Source organism: Cupressus sempervirens, chromosome 8, assembly GCF_028749045.1.
Source record: "Cupressus sempervirens isolate cs-2001-9-10 chromosome 8, ASM2874904v1, whole genome shotgun sequence".
NCBI lineage: Eukaryota > Viridiplantae > Streptophyta > Pinopsida > Cupressales > Cupressaceae > Cupressus > Cupressus sempervirens.
Genome location: NC_143125.1, coordinates 65,748,880 through 65,767,612, shown reverse-complemented (window position 1 = coordinate 65,767,612; position 18,733 = coordinate 65,748,880).

The following is an 18,733-nucleotide window of genomic DNA, read 5'->3' as shown; positions in this document are numbered from 1 at the left end:
TACAAAACTCTAGCTCTTCAGGTTTATCAACAACTTCTCTTGCCTCAACTTATCAAACACATTTCAAATATGCATCAAATTCTCCTCCAATGTATTACTAAAGATCAATATAACATCTAGGTAAACAATGAAAAACTTACCAAGAAACTTCTTTAGTCCTCATTTGTGAGCTACATGAAAGTGATTGGTGCATTAGTTAGCCCAAAAGGCATGACTAACCACTCTTATAGTCCTTGCCCTTTTTGAAAGTAGTCTTCCATTCATCTCCTTCTCTAATGTGAATATTATGGTATCCACTCTTTAGATCTATCTTTGTGAAATACAAAGATCCACTCAGATAGTTCATAATATCATCCATCCTTGGAAATGGAAATTTGTATTCGATTGTGACCTTGTTGATAGTTCAAGAATCTATGCACATCCTCCATTCTCCATTCTTATTTGGTGCTAGTATTGATGGTACAACACATGGACTTAGGCTCTCTCAAATCAACCCATTCTACAACAACTGATGCACTTGTCTATTCAAATCCTCACTTTCTAATGGTGTCATTCTATGTGCTGCCTTATTTGGAAAATTGGCTCATAGAATCAAATCCATTTGGTGATTGATCTTCCTTACTGGTGGTAATCCATTAGGAACATTATCAGATACAATATTTGAAAATTCTTCCAACAAATCTACAACTTTTGTAGGTACCTCTTCTACTTCATCTTTACCATCTTTTGGAATTACAAAAAAACACATATGCTCATGCTTCATACCTTTGAGAAAATCCTTTCCATCGACAAAACATATTCTAGTAGCACTACATACCTTTTCTTCTTTCTCCTTCAATGGATTCAACTTATGTTTTACTCCATCCTTTGTCAGAGTGTACGTATTTTCTCACCCATCATGTACAACATGCCAATCAAATTACCATGGCCTACCTAGCAACATATGACATATGTCCATAGGTATGATATAAAAAAAAACCTCATCCTAGTAGCTTTAAATCTTGAACTTCATAGAGCATTTCTCACTGACCATGACCTTGTGGTCATCTTGCACCTAGGAAATATGGTATGGACATGGGTGTTTATACATCTTTAGCTTAACCTTTGTGACCATCATTTCAGACACTAGATTGTCAGTACTTCCACCATCAATGATCACATCACAACAATTATCTTTACATCTGCACCTTCTGCAAAATGAGTTCCTTCTTTGATCAGGTTCATTCTCACCACTCATGACACTTCTATTAACTAGGACTTCTCCTCTTTCAATATCTTTAGAATATGATGATTCAACATCTTTATCAACATGTGAAACTCTGGCCTAACCTTAGATTCTTTGATCTATCCTTCCTTTGCACTAGGAACATTTAAATGCTCTATTCACTTCTTCTTAGAAGTGAAAATATTTTCCATGAAAGCACCCTCTTCCAGATCCTTGCCCTCTTCCTCTTCCTCTTTGATTTCTATTATTTTTATCATGGAAATGATTGGAATTATTTCCCCTCTACTTCTAACTACAACTTCTAGGATCATCCTTGTTCTTCTGATCATCATTTTAGCCTCTAGAAGATCATACACCAGATCTTTCACCACGACCTCTACCACTATTTTTGTTATCAAAATTTTTGCTCAACTTCTCCTCTACTCTAAGGGAAAATTGGTACACCTCCTCAATACTAGTCATTTAGACCAGGCTCATTTCCTCTTGAATTCTTGGCCTTAACCCTTTAAGATAACAAGCATCTTTCTCCTTATCAGGTTTTACATGACTAATTTTAATGAGAACTTTGTAGAACTCTTTGGTATACTCTTGAACAGATCTTCTTGCTTGCTTCAACCCTTGCATTTTGTTCAATAGATCAAGGTCATAATCCATTAGAACGAACTTTTTCTTCATTTTATCTATCATTTGATCCCATCTGGTGATTTTGTCTTTTCCTCATCTATTTCTCTCCAATTGGATCTCCTACCACCATATCTTTGCACGCCCCTTTAGTTTCACCTTCACAAACATGAACCTATTTGGATCTTGAATATCTTCATTTTCAAAGTACTCTTCCAATGTTAGAAATACCAATGGGAAAGTAAAATATGAGAGGGTGGGGGGTGTGAATTAGCTTTTCAAAACTTTAATCATAAAAAAATTCACCACACATCCATCTCACAATTTAGCATGTAAACTAAAATAGCTAACTACACATGTTCATCCATAGCATGAAAAAAATTAGTAACACACAACACAGTAAATTTGTTACCCAGATATCCTCCAATGAGAAGGTAAAATTGGGGTGGGGATGACACCCACAAATCTTCACTACTATAGCTGTAAAGTGTAGCCAATTAAGGTTACAAGAAGTTTGATCATAAACTATGATCTACTCTGTGAAAGGTCTACCCTACTAAAGGATTACAAAGATTGTTAGGTCTCACCCTATTAAAGGATTCAAACACCCCACTAAAAGTGTGCCTTGTTAGAGAAATTAAACTTACAAAAAAGAAAGCACTCTGTTAAGAGATTTACACAAGCCTATTAAGACTACTCTGTTAGGAGATTTTCTTTGCATCACCTATTAGAATGACTCAACACCATGATCCTTTGGTTAGCAATCTTACTGCTAGATGTTAGATCTTCTCTTTCCTAATGTGTACTTGATCCTTATGATCAGATATGCCTCCTCTTTCCTCTCTCTACCTTTACCATTTCTCTCTAACTGATTATACAATTCATAACATTATCACAACCTCCATATCCATCATGAATTCCATCTCTACACTTAGCATTCATATCTCTTGTATCTCCTTCTCTTCCTTCATGCATACAAACTATTTAGGGTTATTCTCCTTAAGTAAACTCAAGTGGGGTAGGGTTAGGTAGGAATCAATGGCTGAAGTTGACCCATTCTTCCACTTAGAAAATCCCTCAATTTGATTGGTTTCATGTACTACATAGGGATTCGTAATATACATCCATCCTTATCTTCTAGAATTGTAAAACAATTGTTAATTCAACCCAAAATATTTTACATAAAAGTTTGTGCCATTACAAAAAACTATGTCCAAAACTATTCACTCAACACTTAAAGTCCTTGATGCTTGGCATCCACTATATCTTTAATGCTATAACTCAGCTTCTGAATGGCTTGGCATACTTTGTTTACTTGGCTCCTGAGTGACTTGGCACTAACTATCTACTTGACACACATTGGTGCTTGCCACTAACTAGGTATATTACTTGGCATGTATTGTCTAGCAACTCATGCTCAACTTGTATTGATCACTCAACTCACACTGATTTCTCAGCTTGCATTGAAATTTTGCTAAATAATGACTAAGTTTTTTGTCACTGCCTTGTCAAAACCAATATGAGATTAACAATCTCCCCCTTTGACATGAGTGGAAAAATACATTGTGATGTAGGAGTATCTTGGGTTTTCTCAGTGAATACTTTTGAGTTCATGAGAGGAGGCTTAGTAGTTTCTTTGGAGGGTGCTTAGACTAGTACTCAATTGAATGAGTGGTGCTTGGTCATTATTGGGCATAGTTTATGTCTGGGAGCTCGACGTAGTCTAGGAGCTTGGCATACACTATGGAAATTGACATGGTCTTTGGATCTTGACATGGTCTTTGGAACTCAACACGGTCTCTTTAACTTGGCATGGCCTTTGGAACTCGACATGGTCTTTGGAACTTGGCATGGTCTGGGAGCTCGTCAATGGTTAGGAATTTACTAGTGCTTGGCTTGGTTTTACTGACACTCAGCTTGGTCTTGGTTTTTGTTGGTGTTGAGTTGTCTACAAGCCAACTTTTGACATTTAATTTATTATTGTAGTAGACTTGTGGCTTGACCTATATTTAATGTAAGGGATTTAATTTTGTTTGTAATGAGCTGGGATGACTTGTGGCTTAGATGGGTATAAGTAAGGGGTTTTGTGGAGTCTTTAGGTAGATGATTGTGATTCATTCCAGCTTGGAAAAGGGGATAAAGTGTAGATGCAAAATTTGAAGAGTTAGGGTTGTATCTTAGGAACTAGAGGATTTCATGGTGGACTTGAAGGTACAAGTGTGAATTCTTCTTGGTGTTCTTATAATCAATTATTTTACAACCAGGAATATTACATGTAATCAGTTATTTTATTGAGTTGTGATTCGGTATCAGATCTTGTATTATTGTTGCTTTGTTGTATTGTTTCCATTGTGTGGTTGTTTGTTGGGGGCTAGGACATCTCCTTTTAGGATTCTCCTACTTTATACTATGTCAGGTGATATCAAAGCAAAGGTTGTTCCTAAGTGTTGACATTTTACCGAAGTTGAGGTAGTTTGCAAGAGGACTTGGGTTGGAGAAGTTGAACTGAGAAGTTTTTTATCTGAGGACTTGCAGATGGATCAATGGATGTGAAGATGGAAGGTTGATCTTGTTGAGGCATGATCATATGAATTTTATGGATTGCAGATCTATGCTCTTGGACTTGTGATTTGGTTCTTGATTGTTCATGCGAGGTGGCAGGTTGTGATTTGACATGCAAACAATTTTGATTTATCATAAGGAGTGGGGGAAGGATTTTTTGTAAAGGGCTTGAGAAGATCTTGGAAGATGGCTCCAAGAGGATTGGACCCTAGGATGATTGTGAATCTTTGTAATGTGGTGGAGAGTAGGTTTTCTGACATGTCTACTTAGTTTGAAGTTAGTTTGGCTAATCAAGTTAAGGATGAGGTGAGGAAGGCATTCCATAGAGATCTGTGGAGTAATATTCTACTAGTCTAGAAGAGATTTGTCTAGCTGATTAGAAAACTTGTTTGAGAGAGAAGAGGGCATGGCAAGGTTGAGGTGGAAGATCAGGTTGGTTTTGTTGATTAGTTTTTGGAGTTTGATATAAAACCTATAGAGAAAATTGAGGCTATTGTTGAGGATATTCTAACCTTGTTGATGCTAGGATGGAGATTTCTTTTCATGATCAGTCGATTGAGACTGACATGGAGATTGCAAAGCACTTGGTCATAGATGATTCAGTTGTTGTTGGTGGTGAGTTTTATGTTGCAGATCATCTTATTGTGAGCAATGAGATTGCTAGTGTTGTGAGTTTGGCATGTGTTGATGGAGATCTATATATTGCTACTGATGTGGAGTTTTTTGTTGCTGGTGTGGATTCACTAGTTGCTATTGTGGATGAGGATTTTTTGATGAAGCATTATGGCCAGTTTGTTCCTAGGAGTGAGTATGTTGATTGGATGGTTGAGATTCTGGTGTTTGATAGAATGATATTGATGTGGATGATGTGCAGATTGGTTTTCCTGTCTGTGTTGGAGTAGAAGCCTTTGATGAAGATGAATATGGTTGTTGATCTTTTTTTGGGCATCAAAGAGTGGGACACACTTTTCTATTTATCTAGGGAGTCTGATGTAGGAGCATCTTGGGTTTTCTTAGTGACTACTTTGGAGTTCATGAGAGGAGGCTTGGTAGTTTCTTTGGAGGGTGCTTGGAGTGGTACTCAATCTAAGGAGTGGTGCTCCATCATTATTAGTCATAGTTTATGCCTGTGAGCTCAGCATACACTATGGAACTTAACATGATCTTTGGAACTCGACATGATCTTTGGAATGGTCTCTAGAACTCGACATGGTCTTTGGAACTTGGCATTGTCTTTGGAACTTGACATGGTCTCTTGAACTTGACATGGTCTGGGAGCTCAATAATCCTTGGAAATTTACTGATGCTCAGCTTGGTTTTGATGACACTTGGCTTGGTCTTGGTTTTTGTTGGTGTCAAGCTATCTATGAGAAAAATTTTAACATTTAATTTATTTATGGGTATTTAATTTAGTGTTGTAGCTGACTTTTGGCTTGACCTATATTTAATGTAAGGGATTTAATTTAGTTTGTAATGAGCTGGGCCAACTTATGGATTAGTTGGGTATAAGTAAGGGGTTTTGTGGAGTCTTTAGGTAGATGATTGTGATTCATTCTAGCTTGGAGACGGGGATGAAGTGTAGATGCAAATTTTGAAGAGCTAGGGTTGTGGCTTAGGAACTAGAGGATTGCTTGGTGGACTTGAGGGTACAAGTGTGAATTCTTCTTGGTCTTCTTATCCAGTTGTGGATCTGGACTAGCTGGAATTGGTATGTGGTAATTGGATCTTTTGGGATCTTACAGAACTAGTATTATAATTTCTATTTGTATTTGGTCCTAACCCAAAAGGTGTTACATCCAGACATATTGCATGTAATCAATTATTTTATGAAGAAAGAGTTGTGATTTGGTATTAGATCTTGCATTGTTGTTGCTTTGTTGTATTGTTTCCATTGTTTGGTTGCTTTTTGGGGGCTAGGACATCTCCTTTGGGTATTCTCTTGCCTTGCACTATGTCATGTTGTCAGGCAATACAATCTTTATTATGAGCATAACTCAGACAATATATTTCTATGACTCAACTCATATAAAAAATAACAAAACTTCAAAATTTTGCAAAATGGATGACTGAAAGTCATACCTCTCAAAACCTCACTACTCCATTACTCCCTCTGAGTAAAGGTTTCCTTAGTGTATCTAAATATGATACTCCTATTGAGTATATTTTTTGTACCCTATTTATACATAATTACTCCCCTTTACTTCATGTATCAACAAAAAATTTATAATCCCCCTTCACTTCATTATCCCCCCTTTTTGACACTTATGTCATGGGTGGTACACTAATAATGTGTTTATCCAAAAATGATTTATGAATCTCTATTTTTCTTTTTCAACACTACATCCCAATTATTGCATGCTACCTCTAAAAATTATTACTAAATGTCTTGCTCGACAAAAAGGTTATGTTGATCTCAGATTGGTTTTGACATATGAGTGTCTATACACTTAAGTCATTTACAAGTTAGAACTTAGTTCATGCCAAACAAGTAATGCATGCCGAGCATAACATGTCAGATAGTGCATGCTGAGTGAGATACTCAGTAAGTGTCAAGTAAATAGTTAGTGCTGAGTCACTCTAGTGCTGAGCAGTCAGTATGTGCCAAGTCATTCAAATGCCAAGTGACAACATTGAAGTTTCAACTAATGTCAAGCATCAGGGACTTTAGATGCCGAGTAAAATAATTCTTGACATAATTCTTTTTAATGGCACAAAATAATATGTAAACCATTTTGGAGCTGACTTAAGGATTATTTTATGATCCTAGATGATAAGAATTAATCTTAATTGATAATACCTATGTAGTACATGCAGCCAATTAGTTAAAGCGATGAATTGAGTGGCTAGATGGATGAATTACAATCTTTGATTCATACCTAACCCTAGTCATCAGATCTTCTTAAGGAAGGTAAACCCTAAAACATGGTGTGAGTGAAGAGAGAAGTTTGCATGCATGAACAAAGCATTTAGGTGTGACTAAGGAGATACATTTGATTAGAGGAGGATCAAGGATACATGCAAATAGGTGATTTGTTATCTAGCAATAGAGTGCTAACCGCAGGATCATTGCTAAGACATTCTAATAGGTGAATCAGTTAAATCTCTTAACAGAGTAGTCTTAATAGGCTATTGTAAATCCTTTAACAAGGTTCTTAATTCATTGTAAGTTGAAGTCCTTTAACCAAGCACACTTCTAATAGGGTGTTGAAATCCTTTAACAAGGTAAGATCTAACAATCTTATAAGCTCTTAACAGGCTAGACCTTTCACAGGGTAGATCATGTTTCATGATAAAACATTGTAACCTTCATTGGATACACTTTATTACTATAGTAGTGAAGATTTGTGGGTGTCATCCCCACCCCAGTTTTAGCTTCTCATTAGAGGGTTTCTGAGCAATCATATCTTGTGTCATATGTGTTGAATATTATTTGTTTTCATACTATGGATGTATATGCTTAATTTAGTATTTCAGTTTACATTTAAATTGTGAGATGAATGTGTGATGAATAAATTTATGGTTAAAGTTTTGAAGGACTGATTCACCCCCTCCCCTCAAAGTTTACTTTCCCTATTGTATTTCCAATAGGTTAACTAGGCCATCATGAGTGGAAAGATGAGTCTTTCTTCATGAATGTCTCAACATAGGCTAGTTCCTTGTGCAATAATTCCATGTGTGGGATCAACATGGATTGGATGCTAATAAATGTATCTCAAATGTTAGCATCTTATGCTTTCATCTTGGCAAGCGTAGCTTGAGTGGATAACACTCTCTGAAAATGTGATTGACTTTGACCAAGAGATAGTTTTAAGGTATTACCTATAGTCTTTAGATCTCCCTCTAGTTGGTCAACATCCCTTTGAATCTCCTTGGTGTAGGAGCACCCACATAAAATGAATAATCTTAAAATTCCTAAGAACCTATAGGATATAATTATAGGGCATAATTAAAAGTCCTAAGAACCTATAGGGCATAATTATAAGCCCTTGGTCAACTATGGTCAACTATAGTCAAATGGCTTAAAATCTTAGGATATTTTATGCTTTCATTTTTTTGGAATGTTTTGATCGTAGTTGGATCATTTAGTTAAGGTTTGAACATATTTTGTTCACAATTTGCAAAAGTTGCATAAAATGCAAAAATTGCTCAAAAGTTGTCAAGCAGCTTTTAAGAAAAAAATGTAAAATCTTGTAAATTGATTCCCAATGGCTAGAAATGGTTTGAAATTATATTATGACCATTTGGGAAGCCTACATAAACCCTTTCAGGTGGGTGGTAGGTACAATCATGTACTTTTTCATTTAAATCAATAAAGATAACTCAAATTTCCTCCCAGATTGATGTTGTAACAATGCGTACGAAATTGTATGGATGCACCAGGGTGTCTAACCAACATTTTCATAAGGGTGGATGAATCATATTTCCAATGAACTTTTTTTGAGGTCTTGATCAATATCCTAATTCAAGATATTTGCATTTTTGTAGAAGTTGTTTAGAAATCTTGTCATACCTAGGGTTTCACAAATAAATTGCCATATCTCAGGATTTCACCATGGGAATTTGATGGCCTCTAGTGAAATCCAAGTGTGGACTATTTAATTTAAGATTTTCTTGGTCTCAGACTTGTATGTGCAGGTGGCCAATAGAAATCTAATGCCCTAGGCATGTAAGATCCATGTGCATGCTTATAACGCTGATCAACATCTCCATAACTCACTCCAGAAGTGACACTAGTTCTTGAAATTAGGTTTGGTATCTTTTTATGCTTTCCCCTTCATTTTAAAATCATTTTTTTGAAGTTTGAGCCTTTGCAAAGTATATCTCCTTTGTATTTGGAGACCTAATAGGGCTAATTGCCTAGGGAAGAAATTGGGAAAACCCTATCTTATTTGTATCGTCCTATCCTAGTGTTTTGGTATGTTTAATAAAACCAAAAAGGGTACTTGAATATGTGATTTAACCATAGGTTATGTGGAAATTTTGAAGTCAAGTCAAATTTTCATGAAAAGGGGCTACAAGCCTAATATGGTGGATTTGTGAAGCAACCATATGATAAATGTTGTACAGTTTGGTTTTAACCATCATTCCACCTTATGTTAGACCTAAATAGACTAAAATACCATCCTTGAGTCTCCCTGGTCTTATTTTTCATTTTAGGGTCTTGTGTCAAGAATTGTCAATTTGTGCATTTTGGGCAATTTGGCATAAGTTATCTAGATTGGAGGATCTTCCTTGTGATTAGGATTTCCTTGTATAGGGGGTTGGTTGTGATAACATAACATCCTCTATGAGATATTTTGATTGGTGCTTAAGCACATTTGGGTAGGACAAAAGGATACTTTGTTTGGCATATCTTCAGTGAAGGGGATTGCATTTATGAGATATTCATTGATTTCATAAAAAAATTTGTTTTCATATATATTGATTATATAATAATATTTAGTCATAGTAGAGGAGATCATCTTGATCATGTGAAATAGGTATGGAGGAGACTTCATCAGTACAAGTTGGTCATCAACTTGGAAAAGTGCATCTTCATGAAGAAGGAACGTGTGTTCCTAGGCTTTGTTATTTTACAAGGCACCCTCAAGATAGACCCTAAGAAGGTCGAAGCTATTGTCAACTAGACTCCACCAAAGAACCAAGGTGATGTAAGGAGATTCCATGGCCTTGCCACTTTCTATAGGAAATTCCTCAAGAATTTCAGTCATGTGTGTGCTCCTATGCTAGACACCATCAAAGGAGGAAGAAAGAAAGAAATTGCATGGAAAAAGGAGGTTAATGATTCTTTTTTGTATTTGAACAATAGAGTTTCTCAATATCCCATCTTAGTGCTCCCTAATTTCAACAAGGTCTTCACTATTGAGACTGATGCAAGCAACTTGGCCATAGGTGCAGTCCTAAGCCAAGAGGGAAAACTAATAGCATTTTTCTCCAAAAAGTTGAATGAAGCAAAGAAGAATTACTCCATATATGACCTAGAGTTGTATGCTATGGTAAAAACCAGAAAGAAATGGAGACACTGCCTAATCCCTAAGGAATTTTTATTTTACACTGATAATCATGCATTGATTTTTCTAAACTCGTAGGAAAATTTATCAGTCAAGCATCTCAAATGGATAGAGAAACTACAAGCATTTACTTTCAATATCAAACATTATAAGGGTGTAGCAAACAAATTTATTGATGCCCTTAGTAGAAGAGTTGGATTAGTTGAAGAATTTCAACTCCAGAGTGTGGGCATAGACTCACTAAAGCATTTGTATGCAGGCGATCTAGATTTTGGAGAAGCCTTTGAAGTATGCACAAAAATGGTGGACAAGTACCACACTAATTTTTATGAATATTTGATTTAGAATGGACTCCTATTTAAAGGGGCTCAACTATGCATTCCTAAGTCTTCCACAAGGAAAAAAATTATAAGGGAGAAGCATTGTAGTGGCTTAGGTGGTCACTTTGGAATAGACAAGACAACATGTATGGTAAAGAAGAGTTACTTTTGGCCAAAGATGGAAAATGATGTTAAGAAATTCATTGAAACATGTACCATTTTCTAGCAAGCCAAAGGAGTATCTACAAATTAGGGATTGTATCAACCTTTTCCCATTCCCACAAGGCTTTGGGAATCCATTTTAATGGACTTTGTAATGGGTTTTCCTAGAACTAAACATGGATTTGATAGTGTGTTTTTCATAGTGAAAAAATTCAAAAAGATAGTTCACTTTGTACCATGCAAAAGCACTAATGATGCATCCCACATTTCACATCTTTTCTTTAAAGAAGTAGTCAAAATTCATGGCCTACCCCAAACCATTGTATCAAATAGAGGTGTAAAGTTTCAAGGGAATATTTGGAGGACTCTTTTCAAAAAGTTGGGAACTAATCTGACCTATAGCTCTGCCCATCATCCACAAATTGATGGACAGACTGAGGTAGTGAATAGGTCTCTAGAAAGCTTCCTAGGATGCCTAACTTAAAAACATGTTCAAAGTTGGGATTTTCTCTTACCCAAAGAAATTTTTTCCTTCAATGACTCCATAAAGAGGTTTTCCTTTCCAAGTATTCTATGGACTTCATCCCAAAGGTCCTTTGGATTTGGTTGAGTTACTATATGAATTTAAGTTTAGTTCACAAGGAGAGGAACTTAAAGAGCTCATCACCAAGGTGCAACATGAAGTGAAAGAAGCACTATAGAAATCTACCATGAGGTACAAAGAACAAGTAGACAAGAGAAGAAGAGAATTTCATTTCAAAGTTGGAGACAAGGTATGGGCATTCATGAGGAAAGAGATACTACCTAAGGGTAGGTATACAAAAATTCACATGAAGAATGTTGGGCCATGCTCCATACTCAAAAAAATGGGTGAGAATGCCTATGATATCTCTCTCCCCCCTACCTTGGAGATCTCTCCAATTTTCAATGTTGCAGACCTCACTCCTTATAAAGGTTTGATAGGTTCAACAAATGAACAAGGTCAACAAACTAAAATGGATGAAGACTATGTTACTAACCTCCATCAAAGAAAACCAGTTGAGTTGGAGGCAATATTGGATACCAAGTTTTTGAAACAAACAAGGCATAACAACTACATGCAACGTATAATAAAATGGAATCATAACATTGATGTAACTTAGATGACAAAGGATTAAATCAAGCAATATGGCACCTCTGTGGAATAGTTAAACTCAAGTAGGAACTTGAGTTCAAAAAGTCAAGGGGAGTATGGTGCAAGAGAACCCACATCAAATGAAGAATCTCACAAGTCCTAAAAACCTATATGATAGGTTAATTTTAACATCTAAGCATTTGGACCTACTTGAAAGACCTTGTTTCATGATTGGCATAATTATAAGCCCTTGGTCAACTATGGTGGACTATAGTCAAATGGCTTAAAATCTTAGGATATTTTATGTTTTCATGTTTTTAGAATGTTTTGATCCTAGTTGGATCATTTAGTTAAGTTTGAACATATTTGTTCGCAATTTGTAAAAGTTGCATAAAATGAAAAAATTGCTCAAAATTTGTCAAGCAACTTTTAAGCAAAAATTGCAAAATCTTGTAAATTGATTCCCAATGGCTAGAAATGATTTGAAATTTTGTTATAACCATTGGGGAGGCTTACATAAGCCCTTTTAGGCATGTGGTATAGATTGAAGCTGTAAAATGCGTACAAAATTATAAGGACACACCAGGGTGCAGTCTAACCTAAATTTTTAGAAAGGTGGATGAATAATATTTACAATGCACTTGGTTTTAGGTCTTGATCAATCTCCTAACTCAAGATATCTGAATTTTTGTAGAAGTTGTTTAGAAACATTGTCATAACTAGGGTTTCACAAATAAATTGCCATATCTTAGGATTTCACCATGGGAATTTTATGCCCTCAGGTGAAATCCAAGTGTGCAATATATAATTTAAGATGTGCTTGGTCTCAAACTTGTATGTGTAGGTAGCCAATAGAAATATGATGCACTAGGCATGTAAGATCCATGTGCATGCTTATAACGCTGATCAACATCTCCCATAACTCACTCCAGAAGTGACACCAGGTCTTCAAATAAGGTTTGGTAACTTTTTATGCTTTATCTTTCATGTTAAAATTATTGGTTTGAAGTTTGGGCCTTTGCAAAGTATATCTTCTTTGTATTTGGAGACCTAATATGACTAATTGCCTAGGGAAGAAATTGGATAAACCCTATTTTTTTGTATCTTCCTATCTTGGTGTTTGGGTATGTTTAATAAACCCCAAAAGGGTACTTTAATATGTTATTTAACCATAGGGTTATGTGGAGATTGTTGAATTTAAGTTAGATTTTCATGAAAAAGGGCTACTAGCCTAATATGGTGGATTTGTGAAGCAACCATATGATAAGTGTTGCATAGTTTGGTTTTAACCATCATTACACCTTATGTTAGACCTAAATATATTAAAATCCCATCCTTGAGTCTCCCCTAGTCTTATTTTTTCATTTTTGGGGTCTTGTGTCAAGAAGTTGTCAATTTGTGCATTTTGGGCAATGTGGGATAAGTTGTCTAGATTGGAGGATCTTCCTTGTGATTAGGATTTCCTTGTATAGGGGGTTGGTTGTGATAACCTAGCATCCTCTTTGAGCACTTGTGATTTGTGCTTAAGCACATTTGGGTAGGATAAAAGGACACTTTGTTTGGCATATTTTCAGTGAAGGGGATCTAAGGACTAGTTATTAAATAAAGGACTATTCCACTAGGCTCCATTGCATCAATCCTATGTGAAAAGATTCACATCAAATAACTTGGTGTAAAGAGAGAAAATGTTCTCCAACACCTTCTTCACACTCTCCGTCTTGGTTGCTAAATCAACCTGTCGTAGTGTAATGACACAAGATATCTTTTCAAATAACTTAATGTGAAATTTTCTTTTAGACCATTCTAAGAGTTTAGTATTAGAATCCAAGTCTTGATCACTAATATTATCAATAATATTTACCATTTTCTCAATAATTGGTTTGTCTTCATTAGTAGCTAGAAGACTAAAAGCATCAATAAATATATCTTTGATGTCAATAAGTAATTGCTTCTACTTATGTTCCCTTCTTAGCAACTCTTGTTGTTTCTTCCTTTATAGAGCTTCCTGTAGAATGCTCATCTTCTTAATGGTGATTGTGTTAAGATCAAACTTTGGTAGTTTAGTCACCTCATCTAGGTTGAAATCACTATAAGATATTTCTTCTAAGCTCCTTGATATTTTTGTACTTAGTCTTGATATCTACAAGGGTGTAGCATGAGTGCTTGAACTCTAATGAACTTGACTACTAGTAGTTGTAATAAAAACTAGTAAAGTAACCATAGTGTGTATGGAAATTTGTTCCTCTAGGGAAGTATTCACCTTCAAATTTTGAGACTTATCATCTCATCTCATTTCTTTCTGTGCTTCACCTTGAGTTTGTGAAATAGGTACAAGACTTGATTCCTGACCTAGTTTAACTTTAGTTCCATCTTTCTCAACTATGACTAAGGCTTGCTTAGTTAAAATGAGTAGCACTAGAGGTAATACAACTTGTGTTGCAATAATAAAACTTAGCTATTTAGTGCTTGCACTTTGGTCTTTTATCTCTTTTACCTCTATAGTTGGAGGGGGCACACTTGATGTGTCAATTTGTTTCTCCCTTGCTAATGCCACTTTTGCCTTTTTAATTTTGTTTGTTCTCACCAATATAGGGTTTAAGCATAGTTGTGTTTCCATGGAGGAATCCTTCAATATCTTTGTCAAGTCATCATCAATCAAAGGATTGATGTTCTAAGTAGAATTATTAGGAACATCCTTAATTTCTATTGAGTCCTATTGACTCACTTGGTCTACATGTGGGGGATTGTTGTTTGGCACTTATACATCTTGTACATTCTATTCATCTTACTGCTCTTCTTTAGCTGTAGCCTCTTCTGCTACTACATCCTTAGTGCCTCCCACACTATCATCCTTGACTAATACCTATTATGTAGTTTTTGTTGTCTCTTGTTCATATTTCTTAGGGTCTTGTATTTCTTGCTCACCTTTCTCTTTTATAGGAGTGAGTAACCCATAAATAGATTTCCAAATAGATGTGCTTTTGGTTACCACATCCTTAATTTTCTTGTTCAAGATATGGAAAGCTCTTTATTTGGGGGAAAATTTAGACTTGTTCTTTTCCATAGCCTTGACAATCTTCCTTTTATCCAATTCTGGCATAACTTGGGCTAGAGTGGATTCTCTAATTTGTCTCTCCATTTGCAAGCTATATTGCAATTTTTCTCAACTCGGTCATATAGAATCTTGGGTAGTGAGTTAGAAATATCAATAGGAGTTTATTTTAATGTAGCCATCATCACATGTGTGGCTTCCTCAATAATATTTTTTTTTAACTTTCCCTAACTTATCAAAATCAATGTGTGAAACTAGATAAATCTGCATTTGATTTTACATTGTCACAAAAATTATCTAAGTTAGAGGAGGGATTGTGGCTTACCACCTTGAATTGACTCATTTCATTAGACTTTATTTTCTCCTCATGTATTTCTTCTTTTGAGGCTAGCTTGGCTCTACTAATTAGTCCTTTTTCCTTTTGGTTTCTCAACAACCTTAACTTGCTTAGCAACTTCCTTTGTGCTAAACTTGGTAGCAAGTACTACTAGCTTCTATTGTGAAACTTTCACAAGCTTCTTAGGTTTCTCCACTTTAAGATTCTTTTCCTTTCTCTTCTTCTTCTTAGCTAGTTTGGGTTCTTCCTTGACTTCTTCTTCCTCAACACCTTCTACATTAACTTCCTAATCTTCTCCTTGTCCTTGAGTGAGTGACAAAGGTATTGAAATTGTTTATCCTCTTCATCATCTTCATTTTCCTCTTCTTCATTTTCATATTCCTCTTCTTCTTCCCCTTCATCAAATTTACCAAATTTACTAGTAAAGAACCAAATTTAAAAGATGCACTCTTTGTTTTCCTAATGGCCTCCAAGTTTTCAGATAGTTGCTAAAGTTGCAACTCATCAAGGTCATAGGTGTGGTCTCTCTTTGCTATCTTGTATCCCAAATCCATATCCATACAAGATACACAGTTTGATCTACTAGACTGAAAGAACTTATATGCAATTACTCTCACTAAAAAGGGAATTATGAGGTCTGAGATAGAATCTATATACATCCCTTATTTGTTCCACACTGCACCTATGTTCTTCTCAATTATCTCCTTTGAATCACTACACATGCTCTTAGGTCTATTTAGGGTAGGATACCCTATCACTTGGTTGATGATCCTTTTGGTGATCTTAATTGGTCCATTTTATAACCATATGAAGTCATCATTTATTCTACTAAGCACAATCTTTATCTATTCAGTCTTGAATCTAGGGCATGGGTCAACCCTTTCTTTTCTACAATTTTGTTTTCTTTCCTTAAGACTCCATCCACACAAAGTTGGCTATACAAATCTCTTATCTCCATGTCTCCCATACTTCCAACTTTACAAGTATAACAACATCTGTCATCCTAAATCATAAGAAATTTTGATGGTATCATAAACAACATACCAGATGGGTCTCCTTTATGTATAATTTTACGTATTTCTTGGAAAGGTTGTTGTCTTACATCATTACTAATTAATTGCACATTAAAAACCTCCTTTATCTCTTTCCTGACACTCACAAAAGAGCTAGCTACCATATTTGCTGGTTAGGGTTCACAAAAATTCAAGCAATGAAACTCAACACTAATAAAATACCTTTTCAATATGATTATTGAATCAAGTTTCCATTGAATTCCATTCAAAAATGCAAGAATCTCCTGTTGCAATTTTCCTTTGCATTCTTCATGCTCTCTTCAATTCTTGGCGAATGCAATTGAGTCAAGAAATGACTACATAACCATTAGAATTCTGTAATAAATGCTTAATTCTTACACAACTATAAGCTCGACTACAATAGGGTTTCCAACTCATTCAACTTACACATGATTTTGACTATGCTTAGCTTATACAACAAGCTTGCCCAATACTACCATACCTTCATTACTCAGTACCAATTGAAATTCCATTCACACTCAAAATTAACTGTGAAACCTTCCATGCTTGGCAACAGCATGAAAACTAACAAAAATATAGATTTCTTCCAAGTTCTAACCAATACATTGCATCTTAATTCATGCATATATAGTCTTTTTAGATCTTAGATTCTTGGAACTAATGCATAATATAACTTTGAAATATCAGTTCCACATATACCTTTTGATTGAGTAGTTGGGGGTGATGTGATCACTTGATCCATTGGATGAAGTGACCTCATTTGAACTTGATGTGGTGCAATCTTCCTTCTTCTTCCATGTCTTGTTCATTTTCACTTTGACCTTCTCAACATTGACCTTTTCTTTTTCGTTATTATTTCCATTACTTGGCACTGGTGATCTAGTTGGATAGTTTCTACTAATATGACTAGTCTTCAAATAGCTAAAGCATGTAGTCTCATTGAACCATCTATTGTAGTTGCCTTTGAAATGTTTTCTAATGCAATTCTTAGGAACATGTCCATATTATTGACAATAGTGACAACTGCACCTTATGTTGTAATCCCAATTGTAGCATTTTCCATTTTTTTGTACCTTTGTCTGCTTGTTTGATGTCCACTTGGCATTAGATCTGCATCCATATTCTTTATGTCTATTCTTTTGAAAATTTTGGAAATATCCTTCAAATTTCTATATGCTTAAGGTTTTGGTCCTACATTCATGGGCCTGATGTCCTTATTTTTTGTACTTATCATAGTAACCCTTGAATTTCTCCTCAGGGTTCTAATTTGCATTGTTGTTCCAGCAAACATTTTTTGTATGACCTAACTTTCCACAATTATGACAAGTGGGTTTGTAGTTCTTACCTTTGTTGTTTCTTTGTTCACCACTTTTAGATGATTCTCCTTCCTTGATATTGGTGTATCCCAATCCAATAGTATCAGTGTTAGATCTTAGAGATCTCATCAGTTTCTCAAAGTATTTGATGGCTTCACTAGGTTTGTTTAAACTTTTAGCAAATTCCTTTTTTGCTCTCAATTCATTCCTCAGTTTTTCATTTTATAACTTTAGGGTTGTGATCTCAATTTCCTTTTCATTCAATTCATGAATTACAATCATCAATTGATTCATTGTATCCAGTTGCATGTTGGCAAGCTTTTACATATCTAATGTCTTCTCTTCCAGTCTATTTGTCAGTATTCTTCTGTGATCTTCAATCATGACTTTCTCTTCCTCAACCTTCTTTTTCTGCTTAGTCACCTCACATAGCAATGTTGATTGGACTTCTTGTACTATCTTAAGATTTCTGACCTCTTCAGTTAGGGCACCATTCTTTTCCATCAGATCTACAATTGCTGCAACAAACTCACTTGATTTTCCATTTTCAAAAAAATCAGTAGTGTCTTCCTCTTGGTAATGAGTGCCATTTTACTCAATAGATTTATCTTTCATTCTCCTCAATGAATGCTACAATTCTCTTGCTTCCATGAGTTGGTGTAGGTCAAGCAAGATTTCAATCTTCTGATTCTCAATAGTCTTTCCCAACTTATGGACTTCCATATTCAATATCTTTCCTCAAAGGTGTAAAGCTTTCCTTTCTAGAGAACAAGGCTTTGATACCAATTGTTGGAAATAACAATGGGAAAGTAAACTTTGAGAGGTAGGTGGGGGGCAGGGGTGGGTGGGGGTGGGGGGCTAAATCAACACTTCAAAACATTCACCACACATCCATCTCACAATTTAGCATGTAAACTAAAATAGCTAACTATACATGTTCATCCATAGCATGAAACAAATAACACATAGCACATTAAAT